Genomic DNA, 20821 nt, shown 5'->3' with positions numbered 1-20821 from the left:
CTATATTTTTTTTAGATTGACACTGACGGAAGGCTGAGAGCAAATTGGCTCCCTAATCTTTGTGTTATAGGAAGACCTGAAATTAAGTAACTAATGCACAAATAAATCTCAATGAGTGAATGTTGATGAATGTTTTGTTGTCGGCTTTTCACACTACATTCCACATTTTTAACCTCCGTGTTTGCATAGTCACCTACAGAAGCATAATGCTGCCTGTCATCTTTGGAATGATCAGGAAAATCTATGGTATTCCATTATAATATGGAACATGCTGAGCAGGTAGAGTTAGAAAACCAACTAACAACAGGAAAGACAAAAAAAAAATGGATATGGATTGTCATGATTGCCCTAGCACTCTGGATACCAGTTGGGATAAAGGAGGTGCCAAACTGCTGATCATTGAGAATTTTAGAGTATTCATTTGGGATCTGAATGTAAACAGCCTGCAGATTAGAGAAACAGACAAAGTAGGTAAGTAATTAACCAATTATTGTAGTTAAAATTTCAATTAACATTTAGTCAATTAAAGTACGTGTCATACTGTGGTGATAAGCGTTGATTAGCTTATGCTAAACTGAAAATTGATGCATGAAAAGGCTGTTCAGGCTAGAATTACTTTCAATGCAAAGAGGGAGAAAAGCTTGTTTTATAATGACATTTAATGATCTGTGTATGCTTTGTTTTTTTGCCTACGTAAATAAGAGCTTGGACCTTTTGATGTTATGGCAAAAACAGTTTAGCATGAAACACCACACTGTAGCAAATGGGCTGATTAGATAATGGATAAAGCAAGTATTACACTTTTGTATGAGACAGTTAACCTGACCTATATAAAACATGTGTTCTATTTTTGTGCTCCCTGACTACAATGATTCTGCACGCAATACAGTCTTCAGCTAAGTGACATTAATAAAACTTTGCGATGGATGTTTATAATGGAGAAAGGACACATTTCAGTTCAGTTTAATGCTGCATGCATCAAAATATTAATCTGACATCATACAAAGGCTCTGAGTGCATACATCACTCCTCAGAAATGTCCCAGTGCACACATCTGTTTTGAGATCCTGAAGGCTTGTCTTATCTCTGCTAATTCCTTTTCAGCAGGAACTGCTTTTTCCCATATTTCACTGAGTATAAGCCAGGGGAGTATTGTGGAGCCAAAGGCTCAGTTCTGGTCCAGTTTGTATAGAACAGCCAAATTTGGATGTTAAGATCAGCCAAATTTGGATGTTAAGTTCCTGAAATCGGAGGTGCTTGTTCTAGCGTTTCTTTAAAATACTAACATGTACTGAGACAGCAAAATGAAAGTGTGAAAGCAAAGTGTGGTATGTGGCTGTATTTTTCAGTCAATTAAACTCTCAATCATTAGGGAGCTACGGTGCAAGAGCAGTTAGCAGTGAGCAAAATCAAAAGTGTACAAATGTTGACATCATGATGAAAAGTAATGAAATATCTTGAACTTGCTTTATACAGTCATTATTGGTTCTCTGAATGGTAATTGATCAAGCAATCTGGTGTTGCACCTTTCACAAGGGATGATGTGCAAATTCAAATCCTTGTTATTTAACATCAAAAGAAAGCATGGGTTCTATTTGAATTGGTATAGCAGCTCTAGGAGAAAAAAAGCAGCAAGTCTTATAAATATGAAGTATACAAATCTAAATCCTATGTTAGTGTAGCTGAGTGGCCAAAGGTGGTGGATTAAGGTTCCAGTCTTTACAGGGTTCAAAACCCACCACTGCTAGAATATGTAACACTATTTATTTTATTCTTTTTGAAAATCTATTTCTTTAAAGGGGCATCATCACACCCTCTTTGAAATCAAAGTCTATAATAGTGTACTGTTAAAAGTAGAATGTGACTTCTGTTAAGTATTTTTCAAACTCTAGTCAGCCATGTATATTACGATTTTAGAATCTTCAAATATATGGCCATTAGGTGAGCCCAAATATTTCATGTCTTGATTGATACGTTTGGAGCTAGTGCAGGGAAATTGTTCACAACACTGTCCAGCTGAAGAACAGCTGCATCCTTCTGGGACAATGATACTGAAACCATGAGAAAACATTTATCCACTGGTAATAAAACATCTGTGTTCATTTATTTAATATATAATGTAAACCAGGTAGAACCATTTAGATTCCATCATTCCTGGAGGAAGACAACTCGATTAAAATACCAGATGCATTATGGTGTTTTATATTAGAGGCACTCGGTTGTAAATCTGAGGACATTAAGAAAAATCTGTCTTGCATTCTACAAAAAAGGCAGGGTCCTTGGCCTTGTTTGCAGGGGAGCTACTGTTTTATATGTTTGTTTGCATCCTGCATTGTTGTTGTATGTATTTTCTTGTTTTTCTGATCAATGCATTCTTTCTGCATGAAGAAAACCCATACAAACTTGGGTTAACTTTTTTGAATGAGTTTGTACTGTGCTTTGCTGATGTGAAGCAAATATTTTGCTCTGATGGCTACAGGCTGTATGAACAGTTTTATCTATTATAGATATAGCAGGCAGGGGTGTGATTCATACTTCAGTGGTTTCCCCCATTGTTGATTAGTTAGTTCCATGATAATTTAACTCAAGCCATCTAAACATATTTTACTTCCCACTGCAGTGAGTGAAGGTGCATTTGTTTAATGGTAGATTTGATGTGCTCTGCACATAAGGGTATTTAGGCTTGTCAACCCTCCACAATTAACCTTGAATCTCCAGGAGTAGAAGATTAATCTCCAGGCTGCTGCTGTGAGCAATCACGAGAAAAATCATAGAGACATTAAAGACAACTTTTTACCAATTTGCTTATCAGCTATCAAAATACTGGCAATGGTTGAAAAAGCCTAACTGAGAATCGAAAAGCATCTAAATTGCAAAACTAAGAGTCAGCTTGTTTTCTGATTGATATAGGAAGATGGCATGTGGGAGAATGCATCTGTTGGGTGACCAATGGTGGGGGTGGGGCAGTTGGAGGCAGAAGATCATGGGATGAAATGGCTAGGGATATATTCAAACAGAGTTAACAGCTCTAAGTGTATTGTATGCAATTATTACCATAAGGGCGCTTGGACTTTAGAGTTTGTGCAGCCTCTCAAGGTTCCAGAATAGCAGTCACACAATTCTGATGTGAAATGTGCTGATGCTTTATTGTTGAAAGTTTTAGCACATGCATATCTAACATCTACAGGAAGTATATAGAGCAGGTGGATTTGAAACCAATGCTGCCATTTTGGAACTCCAAGCTTCAATCTACATCCTCTTGTTTGGAAATAGAGATAGTTTAAGAAAGTTATATTTGTATTTGTAGGTGTTAGGAATGAGTTTTAGCTTTAAAGTTTAAGTTTGATTTGTATTTCTGTATCTGTGTGTTAAGAAAGGTCAAATGGTGTTTTAGTTTCATTTTTAAAAGGGTGCTTGCATTTTTAATGAGGAGTTTTACGACCCATAAAGGAGAGGTAAACATACAAGGGTAGAAGAATTGAACTGTTGCCTAGCAACAGAGGGGGCCAGAGAGGCAGTTCCCTCCCACAGACACACATACAGAAGAAGAGAAACAGCAGTTGTTTTGGAAGCTGTTTGAGTGCAGTTGATCCTGAAATTTGCTGCCAGGAGAGATTGGAGCAAAGGAGACAGAGAGCCAGTCCCAAGCTAAGGAAAAACCCCAGAAATCCAGCGGGGTGGAAGAGGGGAAAGTCCAAAGAAGACCTTCTATTCAAAGGAAGGACAGGAACCTGGAAAAAGTCCTGTTAAGTGAAGTTAAGAGTGAGGGGCAGAGAGAAAGGCTCCAAGCTTCAGACTTAAGGAGACAAAAGCTGCAGAAAGCAGATCTAAAGTGAAAACAGCTTGCAAGAGGTAAGAAGGCCCAAAGAGACAACTGAAAGACTGTAACTCTTTGCTTTGGGCATGTGAAGCAGCAGTGTCCTGTTAACACTGAGCTGGTGAGAGAAAGTGCATGGAAGACAGCTTGAGTGCATGTGGTGACCTAGGGAAGAGGAACATCAGAAGGAAAGTTCGAAACCCTGAGAGAGGTGAACCCTTGTGGAAGGTGTCTGAGAGAAATTGTTGGTTTGGGAAAAGATTCCAAGGCGAGGTCTTGAAGAGTGGAGAATGGAAACCTCATGTGAAGGGTAGAGTTCAGTGAGACTGGTTGGTTCATGGTGTGTCAAGCGTCTGGGGGGAGTTGAGGAGAGATCCATAACATCTGGTTGAGGTGGCATCTGTCACTTGGGCCTGAATTTTTCAGGCAGCTGGTGTCAATCGGCTCTGTGCCGCCATTTTACGTGGGCGGGCCAATTAAGGCTGGCTGTTGCTATAATTCTATGCATTTTGGGTGATTTTCCATACTTAGAAGTTTCAAAAACCTACAGAGAGTTGTCTGGCTGATGCTGAAGTACTTTTTGGTGGCTTAAAAGCTTGTGCACAAACCAGTCGCTTCCAGACATGGGTATCTTAGGAGGGCTTCAGAAGAGCACAAGAACACAAGGAATAGGAATAGGAGTAGACCACACTACTCATGGAGCCTGCTCCTCCATTCAATACAATCATGGATGATCTTGGTCCACAACTTCATTTTCCTGCCCGTTCCCCATATACTTTCATTTCCTGAGAGATCAAAAATCTGTCTATCCCAATTTTAAATGTATTCACTAATGGAGCATCCACAACCCTGTGGGGTAAAGAATTCCAAAGATTCACAATCATTTGACTGAAGTTATTTTTCCTCATATTAGTCTTAAATGATTGGCCCCTTATCCTGAGACTGTGCCCCCGTGTTTTAGATTCCCTGACCAACAGAAACAATCTCTCAGTGTCCACCCTATCAATTCCTTCAGAATCTTGTAGGTTTCAATGAGATTGCCTTTCATTCTTCTAAACGCCAGAGAATATAAGCCCAGTTTACTCAGCCTCTCACCACTGGACAACTCCTCATCACAGGGAACAATTTAGTGGGCCTTCGCTGCACTGCCTCCAATACAAGTATATCCTCTTGGATTTGAGCTTAAGTGGGAGAATGAGCAGAGGCCATGCAGAGCAGGAGAAGCTGCTGGAAGAGGGAGAAAGAGGAGGTGAAAAGGGCTTTTACCAAGAGGCCATGTACACAGGTGTTCTTTAGGGAACAGATCCGATGGAGAACGGTTTGAAGGAATGCTGTGATACCTTGGAAGCCGCTTTGTACACTTGCATCCAGAGCTATGATGGCAGCTTCCAATGAAGCGCTCTGACTTTGGATGGGATGTTACTTGTGCTGCAACTGAAGCTGATACATTGGCAGCTGCATCATGGTTGGCTCCGTCAGTGTGTTGATGGATGTGACCACCCATTCCATTTTCGAAAGGATAGACGTCAAGCCCTGCAATAAGCCCAGTTTCAAGTTGGTGCCAGGCTCCTCCACCTTCCTCAACACAGGCTATCTGACAGGTTTTCTGGTGCACCATGTGTACACCCATCAGCATTCTTCTGGCCCATCAAAATCATCATCTGAGTCCTCTGGAAAAGAATTTGCTTATGACCTCGTCCTTCAGTGAGTTGGCCCCTCGCTATCCTTTCCCCCTCTCCTGGCTGAGCACACTTGCGCTTTGTGTCTCACCACGTGCAGATACCTCCCCTGACCTAGCCTTTAAAATATGCACAGTGTCACTATCTAAGTGCCTGACTGCAACTGTGAAATCGAGTGACCATGTGTTTTCACATTTACTGTCTTCTTGCTGTTCCATCACTGCCTGGGCAAATTGCGATTTTAGAACATCTGAATGGAAAAAGGACAAGGGTAGGATTGTGGTGAGGGGCAGGAGAAAGTAAGAAATTCAGTCTTGCACCATCAGCAGCTTCTAAATCAGAAGAGGGAGAAATGCAGAAGATTAGATATGCAGATATTTTAATTCTCAGTGGTGTTAGCAATGGCCCTTCCGATAATGGCCAGCACTGTTTCTTCCATGGGGGTTAGAACATGCAGGCGTGTCTTTCTCTCCTTCCGATTGTGCGCCACCTTCTTCTGCAAGAGAGAGGGAACAGCGTCCATGATTACCATGCAATCTGACCGATGTGTCTGTGATGTTAATTAGCTGCTTGTGTGTGCAAACTATAAGATGTGGGTATGCTTGTAGCTGTGCTAAGTGTCTGAAGGTGAAATCAAGCTATGAATACTAGACATGAGTCCTGATTGATAGAGATTGTTGGTACATATGTGATGTGGCTGTGGTGAATTGAGCAATAGTTATGGCTATTGATGCATTAGATAGGATATTGCATTTGCAGATGCATTCACTGACCTGACCACAATGTGAAGTCTTTGAACTTTTCCAGCTCTCCATCTTGGTCCTTGGAACTAGACTCTTGCCATTGACTTCTATGATTATCTGTTCCATGGTTATCTGTTCCATGGCTATCTGTTCCCATTGCCTTCTCATCTTGTGTCTAGAGGGTCTCCTCATCACCTCCTAAGGTTACAGGACATCTCTTCACCTTCTTGCTTCCTCCCATGCCGCATCTGAAAATCTGGGGGCCCGCTGTTTCCCATGATCAACCGTTGATCACTATTTTCCAGGTTGAATTAGCTGCAGAGTGACTTCCAGCACCTACTGCAGCCACAATGCACCTACCTTTTAAGAGGTGCAGGGGTATCTTTAAGTAGTGCAGACTAGCTTTAAGAAGTGCAAGTTATTAACTGTATGGGGCCTCCTGCTCATGTGTGCAGCCAATGAATAGCGCGGGAATTGCTGGCTGCATGCTGAAATCTTTATAATTAGCAGGCAGCATAAAGTTGGCATGCTGCCTGCATTCCACTCAATAGGGGAGGGTTAATCGTGCATCGTGATCCCCACAGTCATTTTTGGGGGCTGTCCAATTTATAGCTCATGATGTAGTGAAATACAATTGCATCAGAAATTAGGCATTTAAACCCAATCCAGGCTGATAGGTTGGAAATCCTCTCTCTCGTGCTGGTTATATGGTCCAACACAAAATGAGTTTGATTGATTTCATCCCAGCTTTGAGTGAGCTGGAGTCCCCAGCATGGGCTAACTCTAATTTGGCATGAAATAAAATACAATTGCCATGGTTTCTCAGAAAGGCCATGGGGGATAGCTGATGCAAGACATGATAAAAGATGTTTCCAATTGTGGGGAAGTTTAACACTAGGGGCCATAAATATAAAAGAGTCACTAATAAATCCAATAAGGAACTCGAGAGAAACTTCTTCACCTAGAGTGTGATTAGAATGTGGAACTTGCTACCACAAGGAATTGTTGAGTCAAATAGCGCAGAGACATTTAATGGGAAGCTAGATGAAAATATGAGGGAGAAAGGAGTAGACAGTTATACTGACAGAGTTGGATGAACTCAGGTGCGATGTGGCTCATGTGAAAGTTAAGCACTGCCTTAGACCAGATGGGCCAAATGACTTGCTGCTATGCTGTTAGATTCTAGGTAACTCTTACTGGTATAGTCAGGAGAAGAATTTGCATTGTTGGAGATATGCAAAAGGAGTATTATTCCTTACGCTGGGGTTATTTCAGAAATGGGTAGATATTGTAAGAGGGTAACAATGAATGGGCCAAATGATCTTTTTCATCCAAATCCATCTTGTAATCTTTGGAACTGACTGTGCTGCCTGACCTGGGAAAAGTTGATGCTGCTAGAAGATGTTCCAATTCCAGACTTCACCCCACAAGGAATCATTTTAAAGCTCTGTGTTTTCTCACCATTTGAAATAAAAAAAGGTCAGGAAAAGTAGTGAATCAGTTACTTAGAATATATCAAGTACCAGCTAATTGCACCACAAATTCACAGGAAATTAAGTTGTCCTAAGAATTTCCCATATGGTGTGCTCTTAATTTTGGCGATACTTCTGGGAAAGAGAAGGGAGATTCAGGAGTGCACTCTGTACTTGTAGTCCACAATAGATCTGAACTGTAGTCAGACTGAAAGTGAAGAGAACAAAAATTATTCCAGTGGGTGAGAAGCAGTGGTGAGGGATGGGGGAGGGTGTAGAATAGATACCAAAACAAAACCAAAATCAAGATGAAATAACAAGTGACTGAACATAATAACATTAGGCAGACATACCAAGCTTTTTGACCATACTTTATTTCTGAATAATATCTAATAATCTATGTATTGTCTCTGTTTTAGCTATAATATTGAACTGTTATTAAACTCAGCTTTGTAATTTTCCTTTCCACACTAATGAACTAATTATTAAAGAAAATTTTGTCGCTTATTATCTGTCAAAATTTACTATAGGGCTATTTTTAATGAACTTTTAGAAAGACTTCAAGTGTCTGCATCAAACAGGAAGAAGGCTCTTTTATTCAAATGAGTAATTTGGGTCATGTGGGGGAAATAAAGTCTTCCTGAAATTTGAAAATTGATTTTTTTTGTACTTAAGCATTGCATTTTACACACATTGCATTTTTAAATCATGTTTTTCAAATGTTTGACATTTTTCCCTTTGGCAGAGTTCCCTACACCATAAAAGTAAAGCACAAAAGCCAAATGATTAAATGCAGGTTTATTCTGAGGTTAAATTCTTCAGACTTGTAAGATCACAGTTCTACGAACTTTTATAGTTTGCAGCTGCAAACTTTGTCAGTTTTTAGTCTCTGGATTCTATAGACAAGCAGGGCAGGAATGTTCTATTAGGCAGGATCAGGCCACTGAAATTCTGACATTTCCAAACTATAAGCTTCTATGACAATCATGTTCATTATTTAAAAATAAATGTTAAGTGCCTTGAAATTATCTTAACATTTCAAATGCATTTGCAACGAGACTCCTATTTTAACAAAGGCTTTAATCCAACTACTTCAATACTTTGATGAAAATAAGGATGTTGTGTTTGTGAATAGCACAACCAATAATTCTGAAGAAGGGTCATACAGATTCGAAACGTTAACTCTGCTTCTCCATTCACAGATGCTGTTAGGCCTGCTGAGTTTTTCCAACATTTTCTGTTTTTGTTTCAGATTTTCAGCGTCCGCAGTATTTGCTTTTGTATTACAATAATGTGGGGGTTTGATGTTAATTGATGTTAGTTATAAACGATTATAAGATGCAGAATTCAGTATCTTATGATCTATGGGTTTTCTGTTATGATGTGTTTTATTGATACACAGAAGATACATTGAATTGTTTGCTTTCACAACCATAGGTGCTGGAATACACAACTTAGCAATTTTTTTCACAGATTTCTGGAACTAAGCTGCTTTAATTTTTTTTATCTAAGTTTGACTGAGATCCCAGCTTCTCTGTTTTCAGGTCACACATGATCAGTTGCCTAAAGAACAGGTTGAGGTGGTGTGTGGCTGATCATGCCAACAGCTGTCAATCCCTCTTGATTTCTTTCCTATTCACTGCTAGCTTTCGCAATGCTTGCCTTACTTCATTCTAAAACAAGCATTATAGCTGCTTGTCTGTGAATGTTTGAGGAGGGTTGGACACATTTTCAAGCAACATTTCATCACATCTGGGAAACTTTGCAGTTGACACCTATCTCCTTTTTGAAATTTGACAGTCAGAACCATTAAACCCACCGTGTAAATAAATGGGCTGTGATTTTCTATATTTTATTAAATGGAACTTTCCTATCGCCACTTGCTGCCAAGTTTAGACTCTGCATATTTAATAGTTATCCACTGCAAAAAAATGATGCATTTATTAAATTAACAATTAACAATTAACAAGATAGAGATGCTGAAGTAGCTTTGCTTTCCTTGCTCTTACAGTAAGTTTATCAATTTACCAGGGTTATTCCTGTACTGTATTCAGAAGATAATATTACAAGATAAGTCCATTGGAATTGTATTTAACGTGAAAGCAAGATTTACAGAATATATATAAATTAAACACAAAATGTAATGCTTCTCTGAATTGGCACTTTGCACAGCTGCAGCTGAATGAAAAATAAATAAATAAGTTGCATTCATAGGCAATCAATCAAGTTTGCTGGTAAACAGTGGAAAGCTATTGTACAGTGTGCTCCCTCATTGTGATAAAAGACAACTGATATTCACAAGTGTATTGAACTGCAGCAGTCTGTCATCAAGGAATAAATTGCAACAAAGTATTGCAAAATTTAAACTTCAGCTTAACAATTACAGGGAAAAAAAAAGCGCAACCCAAAAGCCAAAACCATGGAAGAAATAACTTGTACAGCCTAGAGAATTATTGTTAAAATGTGCTGGGCTTAGTTTTATTCCAAATAGGTTTTCTGAAGCAATTCTTTTGTTGAAACATTGAAAGGTGATGAATATAGTACATTGTTCTTAAAATAAAAGTAACTAACTCATTCCTCATGAGTTTGGATTGGACTTTGTTCTGAATGTGAACTTCCTCATCTTCTTTTTAGATTATGAATTTTACTTGGCTCCCAACAGGGCTAGTTGTAAAAACTGTACTCCAGTTCAAAATATAGTAGTATCATCCATCTCTCATGTCTCTATGAATGATTTACTGACAACCACTGGAAGAGATTTACTCCATGGGACCATCAGCATTTCAGAGAAGAAGGTGACTAAAATCTGCAGGAGTTAAGGTTTCTACAGTAACCCTGTGGTGAAAGGAAATTACACTTGTTAACGGAACCTCAACCTTTTTATGTGGTGACCCAGGTGTCTGACACTTCCAGACACTCATGGTATCTCTAAGCACAACTACTGCATAATCCACATGTTTAGAGTTTGTATGGAGGGGTGAGCCCAGCATTAGATTACTTTTATGGGGCCCGGAGGAACATTCCTACTCCTCTAGACCCCACCAATATAATTTTGACCTGATATTTTTGGGACTTCCTCTGTTATACTGGCAGTAAAAGCAGTCGGACGTGCATGGCGCACACTCCAACCAGTCATTTCCCAGAATGGAATTTCACATCCTATGTACATTATAGAACCTCAATCTGAATGCTAAAAGGATACAATGCTAAAGAGGCAGGCACTTTGGTTGATTCCATGATAGGCTCCATTTAAATGGCAGTAGACAAAGCGTTGACATTAATACGATGGTAAGTTTTTGTTAAAATCTACCCCGAAGTGTAATCATCTTCCTACCAAAGAACATCCTCCGTTAAATGGTGGTTTTACCAGTCAGAGGTGCACACCCACAACAGTGACTGCTTCCAGCTTTGTGACATAATCATGATAGGTACTGAACACTGGATATAAAGGCAATTGGTGTCATATCCTATCTCCAGGTAATCTTTTTACCAGCTTCTTTATTGCCAAGTTTCAGAGATTTATTGTATTGTACTTATACAGTGGATATCTGACTTCTATGTAATGGATGGACCCATAAGCCTAGCTCGAGTCCTGCTAACTTGCAAATACAGTTAGGAATGCAAGTATTAGATCCTCCAGCTTTAACTGCATTATGATCTGTGTCAGACTCCATTGCTTGTATTGATTAGAAAGTCAATTTACTCTGCTCATTGTGTCCTGCTTAATTGTGCAATTCAGAGAAGAACCATGGAGGATGTAAAATATAATGCGAGTGTTCTGTTATGTGGCCCATTAAGTACAATGGTGCTCAACTAACATTGTGTGTGACAGGTTTTGTATTCCTCTTCCTTGGAATTCAGGAAAAGTAGTTTGAACATTTACCTCAGTGAACGTGCACATAAACATCAATATTATAAATCCTCCTGTCTGTCTCAATAAGTTTAAAAGGCAGAATTGAAGGCTAAACTCCCCATGTACTGTGATTTAGGGTAACGGCAGAGTGTGAATTGAGAGCAGCATTGCATTGATTATTCTTGATCTCTCACAGTTAAAATATTGCCCCATAACATGGTTATCATTAATTATTAATGCTTTCCCTCACCCCCATGCAACAACAAAATGGCACTGCACAAAAATCACTATAGGCAGAATTTAATGCCCTCTCCTGTGGCACGTTTGGTGGTGGGAGGACATTTAACCAGGCAGGAGGGTGGTGGGTAGGGATGCCGCTGCCTTCCCACCTCTGCCCAATGAAGTCTATGGTGGGAAGGCTCGAGGATGGCCTTCCCATCCCATTGCCAAGTGAGGCTCTTAAGTGAGCAATTAATGCCCATTTAATGGCCTCATCCCACTGCCGCTTGAATTCACCCAATGGAGGGTGAGGGACTCGCTATGCAGGAAGCTTGAGAAACAAACCCTGTTGTGGTTGCTTGTGGTCCTTTGGGGGGCTCCCTCATTCAAGGACATTCAATGCCTGATCGAGGGACCTAGCACTGGGAAGGGGGATGCCCAATGAGTGCCACCCTCTGCCCGAGCTGCTGACTTCCTTCACCCCCTTCACCCTCAAATCCCCTCCTGCCATCACTCACCTGTGGCCTATGTCTCTCAAAGATCCTGGGCCTTGGGTGGATGCATTACCGGCATCTGCCTTCACCTCCACAGTAATGCTGCCAAGCAATGAAGAACTGCCAACCTCTAATTGACTGGCAGCTCTTGTCCCTCTTTTATTGTGTGAATGTACCAGGACTACATTTTGAATGTATGTGAAATAAACTAATCCTCTGATTTTACCCTATCTCGAGTTTGCTATCAGGTTATTAATAGAGGATTGGATCACTCTAAAAACTGAAGGATTGGGGAAAATATGCCACCACTTATAAAGGGGAAAATCAAAATCAAAAATCACCTTTCTGTTAACGGATGGGTGGTGAGAGGAGAAATCAGGGCTGTTTAAATGAAACCCCCTCCTATCCGTAACAATCATCTTATTGAATTCTCAGGACATCTCAAAGTGCTTTAGAACCAATGGATTAGTTCCAAAGTGAAGTGTAGTTATGTAGCTAACTGCTGCAATCAATTTGCAATAGCAAGGTCCCACAAATCTGAAATGGGTGAACGACCAAGCAATTTGTTTATTTTGGTGTTAGGTGAGGGAGCAATTTTGGTCAAGACACTAAAAGAATGTCCTGCTCTTTGAAGAGCGCTGCACTGAACTGTCAGTCTATACTATGTGTTCAAGCTTCCACCCACAAATTCAGAGGCAAGAATACCACCAGCTAAGTCAAGCTGGAAGTCCCCATATTTCGTGAACTGAACGTATTCCATTTTCAGGTTAGGGCACTTCTGGAAAAGCTCCTGCAGCAAATTTTAGGCAATTCAAGAGAGACTTTAAGCACCCTGACTTGGTTTTGACTTTGATTTTGAAAAAGGTTCTCAGCTGTGATGCTGAAACAAATGATGACCCTGAATTTCCTTGGACTGTCTGCTGTTGCGCTGTTGTAACTTTGCTGGAAGTGCAGTGGTAACCCTGTTTACACATTAAAGGAGGAAGGGGAGATGTCCCATTACATTTCTAGAGAAACCAAAAAGTTCAAGGAAATTCAGGACCATCAATGTTACAATTGTAGGAGAATATGTGTATAATAGTATGGGGTTAAAGACTCGGGGCGGGGCGGGGAGTGGGGGGCGAGATGTAGAGGAAAGGGTTAACTCTAATGATAGCTACTGAGCATGTGCCTAAGGAGCTATGTCACAGTGATGTCTCGCACGGAGAGGAGATGAATGTGAAGCATCTCAGAGAGTAGCTCCAGCTATGTCTTGACCTTATTTAACCTTTGTAAACAGTCAGCATGTAAATAAATTGTTGCGGGGTAGCCGAATTGTACTATTAGGGCAGGAATTTTCAGTTGGCGTGCAGGGGTGGGCCTGACACGCCGACGCGTAAAATGATGCGTGATGACGTCAGGCATGCATCCCGACATCATCGCACTGTCTCGCGATGTTTCATTCGGCGGGCGCACGCTGGAGTCGGCTGCATGCCCGCCAATGTGTAAACAGCCTATTAAGGCCATTAAGGAAGTGATTAAGCTAATTGTTAATGCTGCCCGTCCAGCCTTAAGGTTGGCGGGCAGGCGAAATGGCAAAGCGGCCTTCGTGTTTTTTTAGGAAACCTCATTCACGAGTGGGATGAGGTTTCCTAAAGCTTTAATAATTTAATTTTAAAAATTTCCTAAATATAAAAACATGTCCCATATCTCATGTGACATGAGGGGACATGTTTAAATAAATTTTTACTCCATGTATTTAATATTTCCAGGAGTGATTCAATCTCTCTGAGGCAGCTCTGTACCTCAGGGAGATTGAAGCGCCTGAAAGAGCACTGGCCCAGATTCTCTCTCCTCCCCCAACCCACACAGGTAGCGCTGAGCACTACCACTTGAGTCTTATGCTGGGTGGGCCTTAATTGGCCCACCCACATAAAATGGCAGCACGGAGCCGATTGCAGGCGATGATCAGCTCCACGCCCGCCCCCGCCTGCTCCCGCCGAGCCCACCCGTCACCTGAAAAAATTCAGGCTTTAAAGATAGAGTTGACCTGCAGACACTTCTTGGGTGTAAACGTTAAGTTTATTTACAATGTACTCAGCAGCAACTACCCATGTGCTTTCAACTCCAACTCCATCTCTTCACTGACTGCTGAGGTAGCCTGCGTTACTCTCCTATTGGTTACGGCAGATCATGTGATCGTCCTTAACCAGTATTATTCTTAAAGGTACATTACACACCAAATAAAACCATAATTACTACAGAAATATTTTTGAACAAAAGACAATTGCCTCCAGCAAGATCTCTTCTCGAGTAAGAAGCCAATGAATCCCGAGATTAAACCCATAATAACAGAACAATGATAAGCCTTCTTTTAGCTAACAACACTGATCTGAATCACAAAAGACAGCTGCTGAGTGCAATTGCTGCAATTCTGAAGAAGGAAAATGGAACACCAGAGCAGAAAGAGGGTTCTCATGTTTACAGATGCAATTCTGCAGGCCTTAATAATGGAGGTGGCACAAGGAAAGATGCCATGGTCCCACGAAGGGCAGGAAGCCCTCACATATCAACCTCATTACAGCCTTGGTTCAAACATGGACAAAAGAGCTGAACTCCAGAGGCGAAGTGAGAGTGACTGCCCTTGACATCAAGACAGCATTTGACCGAGTGTGGCATCAAAGAGCCCTAGCAAAATTGGAGTCAATGGGATTCAGGGGGAAAACTCTCCACTGGTTGGAGTCATGCCTAGCACAAAGGAAGATGGTTGTGGTTGTTGGAGGTCAGTCATCTCAGCTGCAGGGCATCACTGCAGGAGCTTCTCAGGGTAGCGCCCTCAGCCCAACCATCTTCAGCTGCTTCATCAATGACCTTCCTTTCATTATAAGGTCAGAAGTGGGGATGTTCACTGATGATTGCTCAATGTTCAGCACCATTCGCAACTCCTCAGATACTGAAGCATCCCATGTCCAGATGCGGCAAGACCTGGACAATATCCAGCTTGGGCTGACAAGTGGCAAGTAACACAAGTGCCAAGCAATGACCATCTACAACAAGAGAGAATCTAACCATCACCCCATGACATTCAATGGCATTACCATCACTGAATCCCCCACTATCAACATGCTGGGGGTTCCATTGACCAGAAACTGAACTGGACTAGCCATATAAATACTGTAGCTACAAGAGCAGGTCAGAGGCTGGGAATTCAGTGATGAGTAACTCATCTCTTGACTCCCCAAAGCCTGTCCACCATCTACAAGGCACAAGTCAGGAGTGTGATGGAATACTCTCCACTTACCTGGATGACTGCAGCTCCAACAACACTCAAGAAGCTTGACACCATCCAGGACAAAGCAGCCCGCTTGATTGGCACCCCATCCACAAACATTCATTCCTTTCACCACCGACAAACAGTGGCAACAATCTACAAGGTGCACTGCAGAAACTCAGCAAGCCCCCTTAGACAGCACCTTCCAAACCCACGACCACTACCAAGTAGAAGGACAAAGGCAGCAGATACATGGGAACACTGCCACCTGGAAGTTCCCCTTCAAGCCACTCACCATCCTGACTTGGAAATATATCGCTGTCGATGAGTCAACATCCTGAAGCTCCCTCACTAACAGCTCTGTGGGTGTACCTACACCACGTGGGCTGCAATGGCTCAAGAATGCAGCTCACCACTGCCTTCTCAAGGGCAATTAGGAATGGGCAATAAATATTGGCCTAGCCAGCGACGCCCACATCCTGTAAATGAATAAAAAAAGGAATTAAAAGCAGGTGGCCAGGGCGATCAATTCTCAGGTTCTGGCTTCGAGGACCTGGTTGCAGTGTCACAAGATGTATAGTGACCACATGCCAGTGGTCAAGGTCAGTGAATGCATCTTCTCATGATATCTTCTACCTGCTGCTTCACCAGCCTCTCATGCTGTTCAATAAGCAACACCTCGATCACTCATCCATCACTCACCAACGTCCAGATACTCCATCTCACGTTCACACATATTCCAATGATGCCAGCTTCTCCCAGTTCCTGCTGCTTCTACATATCTCCAGCTGATATTCGGCAGTGCAATGCAATCACTGACATTCTGCTCTTTCTCTTCCAGGCAGCACATGATAGAAAAGGGGGGGGGGGGACAAGTATGTCTGCATCTCCTGAATGCTATGGAGGGGATGGTACACCCCATTTTTTGCATCCTGCCCATTCTCAACAGTCAGCTCAACTTTCTGCTATCTGGCTTGAAGTGAGATCTGTAGATTGTATGACTGTGGACCTCTTGCTTTCATGCCCACCCCACCCCCCGTCAATCCAACCTTCCCCTTTCTGATTTCCTGGTTTCAGATGTCCAGGGACTGCTACCTGCCCAGCTACAGCACACTCAGGAGGAGGGGAGAGAGTAACAGCACAGCACTTACAAAGATGCCCTGTCACTTGATTGGACGCTTCAGCTACTGGCACCAGGGTGACCAACTCTTACAAAATAAAATAAGGTACCCTTCGACCGTGGGACTGGGAAGCTGGGGTGCTGGTGACCAACTGACCTAGAAATAAGGGACGAAAAACATCCCTTAAGGGACGCAGGACATACAGTCAAAATAAGGGACAATCCCTTAAAATATGGGAGAGTTAGTCACCCTGACTGGCACTGCATGTACCTTAGAGGCTGGTATAGATTTGGAATCTGCACAAGGTGAAACGCTGGACATGAGTGAACTGCAGCTAGGTCCAGGGGGATGGGTAGTTTGTGTGCCAGCTTACCAGAGGGCAAGGTCGCAGGTGTTTTCTGCTACAGGGGAATCAGATGAGGACCTCAATGGAATGGAACCAGAGATACTCCAGCTACAACCCTCATACCTGTTGTTTTGTAGACAGCTTACCAAATCCTCTGCTCTCCCTGTGAGGATGCAGTGACACTTGCTGCCAAATCCAGGAACTCACCACAACCCCTCCAAAAACACTCCACTGAACCCCTCTTACAACTGGACGCTTGATCTTTGGTAAGTGGCAAGTGAATAGGTTAAAGTGGAACTATGTGATCCGAAGTTGCACATAGCGCATCAAATCAGTTGGTAGGGCTGATGCATGTCAGCATCATTTCAGAGGCTTCTGGTGGATACAGGGGATGCTCACACTAGCACCTCCCCAGCATGGGCTCTCCGCCATAGAACGGTGACTGGGAGGTGCTGCACCATCCACTCAGAGGACCTCCAGCTTCCACAGCACCATCTCTGGCAACATTACAAATACAAACTTCATGCCGAAAACTCCTCACCTGTTTTCTTTTTCTGGTAAAAACTGGCTCAATAAGATGACAATCTAGCCAGTTAAATGGTAAGAGTTTAAAGATTGAGTAGGTTTGTCACAGATAAATCTGACCAGCTAAATCTCTCATGCAGAATAATATGTCCGTCACAGAGCGTGGGGTGGGTAGTAAGGTTATATTTGAACTTAGAAATCATATATTTGGTGCAATGAAAATCTTTTCATACAGAACATTGACTTTGTTATACATTATATTTTGGTTGGATGGCGTCCTTTAAGAAGAACACCTGCCTTTCTCACATAATAAAAGCAATACTCTGTGGATGCTGGAAATCTGAAATAAAAACAGAAAATGCTGGAAAAACTCAGCAGGTCTGGCAGCATCTGTGGAGAGAGAAACAGGCCAGAATTTTACATCCTTCGGGTGGGCGCAGGCTAGACCTGAATGGGCATAAAATCATGCAGAATGACGTCAGGTGGGCATCCTGACGTCATTGTGCACTCGTGCGGTATTTCGCTTAGCAGGTGCATACAAAAGTTGGAAGAGTGCCTGCCGGCAATTCGGTGGGCAATTAAGCTCATTAACGGCCCAATTGTAAGTGATTTTTTTTGCAGCCCGTGGAGGGGCCGATTGGCCAGTCAACCTTCACATTTTTCACATTTTTGATGAAACCTCATCCAAGGGAGGGTTGAAATCTCCGTTAGGATTTAAAAATAACAAGAAATATCTGTGGAATTTTCTTTTATGGGATATGCTTTCAGGTGCTTGATTGTGCTGCATGGACATTTTTGCAGCATTTTTGTACTTTCTTTAATTACTTGGAGGTCTGTCTTCAGGGAGCTCACTGGAAGCGCTCACCAGCACCCACATTGACGTACCGGTGCACGCCCTCTTCCCACCCTCACCGGCAGTGTTGAGCCTTTCTCAGGGTGTATTTCATGCTGGCTGGCCATTAATTGGCCAGTCAGCGTAAGTTCGTGGCCGGGGCCCGACCACTGTTGGGGAATGGTTTCCCGTCCGCTCCCAGGCCCCAATCGCACGGGCCCAACAAGTGTAAAATTCAGGCCAGAGTTAAAGTTTCGAGTCCAGAATGACTCATCTTCGGAACTGCCTTTCTCACCTGGCCTGGCCAGTGACTCCAGTTCCAATTAAATGTGGTTGTCTCCTAACTGCACCCTGGAAGGGCAGTTGGCCGCTTAGCTGGCAACCTAGGACCTTGCCAGTGATGTCCACACCTGAATCTCATCCATTTTAAAGAAAAAACACCGAATCTGTTTCCAGGAAGGATAACATTAATATGCCCATGATTTTTCCTTCATCTAATTCACTTCTTTTCAAGGTAGTCCGTACCCAGCCACACATTCCTCCCTGGTGGAGAGGGACTTGTGATCATCTCCAGAGACACTGGGATCCATTTTAAATGCCCTCCCGGGTTTGTTTTCAGCAAGTTTGGGCACCCCACCACCTTCCCGCTCACCCTTGAGCTCACCCCCATAATACAGGGGGTTGGCAGGTACCGAAACCAGCAGCCTGCCTATCCAATTCAAATAGATAATCAAGGATCAATTGGGCTTGTTACCAAGACCATTGACCCCGATAATAAGCTGCCCATGCCATAAAATGGTTGGCATGGACAGTCGGGCGGGGGTGGGCAGCCCGATTTTTAAAAAATAATTTTCGAAGTGTGGGAAGGAAGGGGAGTGTTCAGTCTTCAGAAGTTGCTCTATGCAGATCGGGAATGCAACCCCTAAAGATAGAACACCCCTTTTCTTCCTACCCGCCTGCTGCATTAAACCCACCAAACCCACCCTACCACCCCTCCCTGAACTGCCCAAACCCACCCTGCCCAAGACCTTGGACTTATCTGCCTCCAGGATCCATGGACTGTCTTCTGCTTCCATGTTGCAGTCCTGGAAGAGCCCACTAATGTGCTGTTGGTGCTATTGAGACCGATGGAGCTGCCGGCCAATCCAATTGGCTGGTAGCTCCTGAGGGTGGGACTTCCTCCCCAGTGAAGGGCAGAGGTCCAACACTGCCACAATTGAGCCCACCCGCAGCATGTTATGGCTGCTGGGCTGGCTGGCATGGAGTGGGTTGGCTCCATGCCAACTTTGATTTCTCGGGGGGGGTGGGTGGGGGAGTGCGAACTCTCCATCCCCTGTGATATCCTGCCCACTGTCAATGTAGTTTCTAAAGTAACTCACAAGGAGGTGGTATAGCAAGAATGGGAATGAATGGCTTTTTTCTCCCCTAGACAATCTGCTCAATGCCAGCATACGTAAAGAAAAGACTTGCATTTGCATTGGGTATTATGCCTCAGAAACATCTTCAAGTACTTTACATCAAACAATTTCTTTGAAATGAGATGCAATGACAAATTAGCAAGACAATTCCAGCAGTTATTTAGCACACAGCAGGATCCCACAAACAACAACCTAATGAATGGTCAGTTTGTTTTTGGTGTTGGTGGTTGAGAGAGGATTATTAGCCAGGACAACCAAGTGAAACAGCCAATAGGTATTTTTATCTCTGCTTTACTGGCAGAGACTGCATTGTGCTCACTTTGCAACTAATTAGGGTGCAATTAGACTACAACAAAGTAGCTGCAGTTCTGGTTCCAGCCAAGCTTTGGCTTCTGTCTGACTGGAGTTTTAACGGTCCCGCTTGGCTCATGCTATCTGCCAAAAGTGAGAAATTGAAACGCGAAGATAGCAGGGAGGGAGAATCTTTGCTCACTATACATTTAAATGAATTAGTTTATAAAGTCTTCAGAGAGTCTAATGCTGAAGGTCTCTAAAGAAACAAAAGACTTAATTATACTCACTTAAATTTATGCCTTTCAAAAATATCTTCGCAAACCCAAATTTGACAAAGTACTGCATTTTGCTGCCCGCTGTGCAGTGTCAAGCTGGAGTGGCATGAGACTAGCTCCTCCAGGGATTCACAACCCCACTTCACTCAGGATTCTGGTCGTTCCCTAATGCAAGATTTGCACTGACAGTTTAGCATTGATGCAACGTGTAAATTGTTTTGCACTGATACCAGTGTTGCAGCATAAATAGGTCTTTAATTGAAGCCAAAACGAATTGAACACAACCAGGAGAATGTCACAAGGACTCTCTTGTATATATCAATCGAAACCAGAATTCAGGGAGGTTGCCACATATATTTCCACATGTGCCTACAATTAGAAGTAATTATACTAATTAGAGCAAATGAAGGTCAATACTTTAATAGCGTTTGTACAGCAAATTAGATTTGTATGGCAGTAATATGTGAGACTAAGCTCTTTTTT

This window comes from Cetorhinus maximus, chromosome 20, assembly GCF_964194155.1.
Source record: "Cetorhinus maximus chromosome 20, sCetMax3.hap1.1, whole genome shotgun sequence".
Lineage (NCBI taxonomy): Eukaryota > Metazoa > Chordata > Chondrichthyes > Lamniformes > Cetorhinidae > Cetorhinus > Cetorhinus maximus.
The sequence above is the reverse complement of the archived record's forward strand: the minus strand, read 5'-3'. Positions refer to the sequence as shown.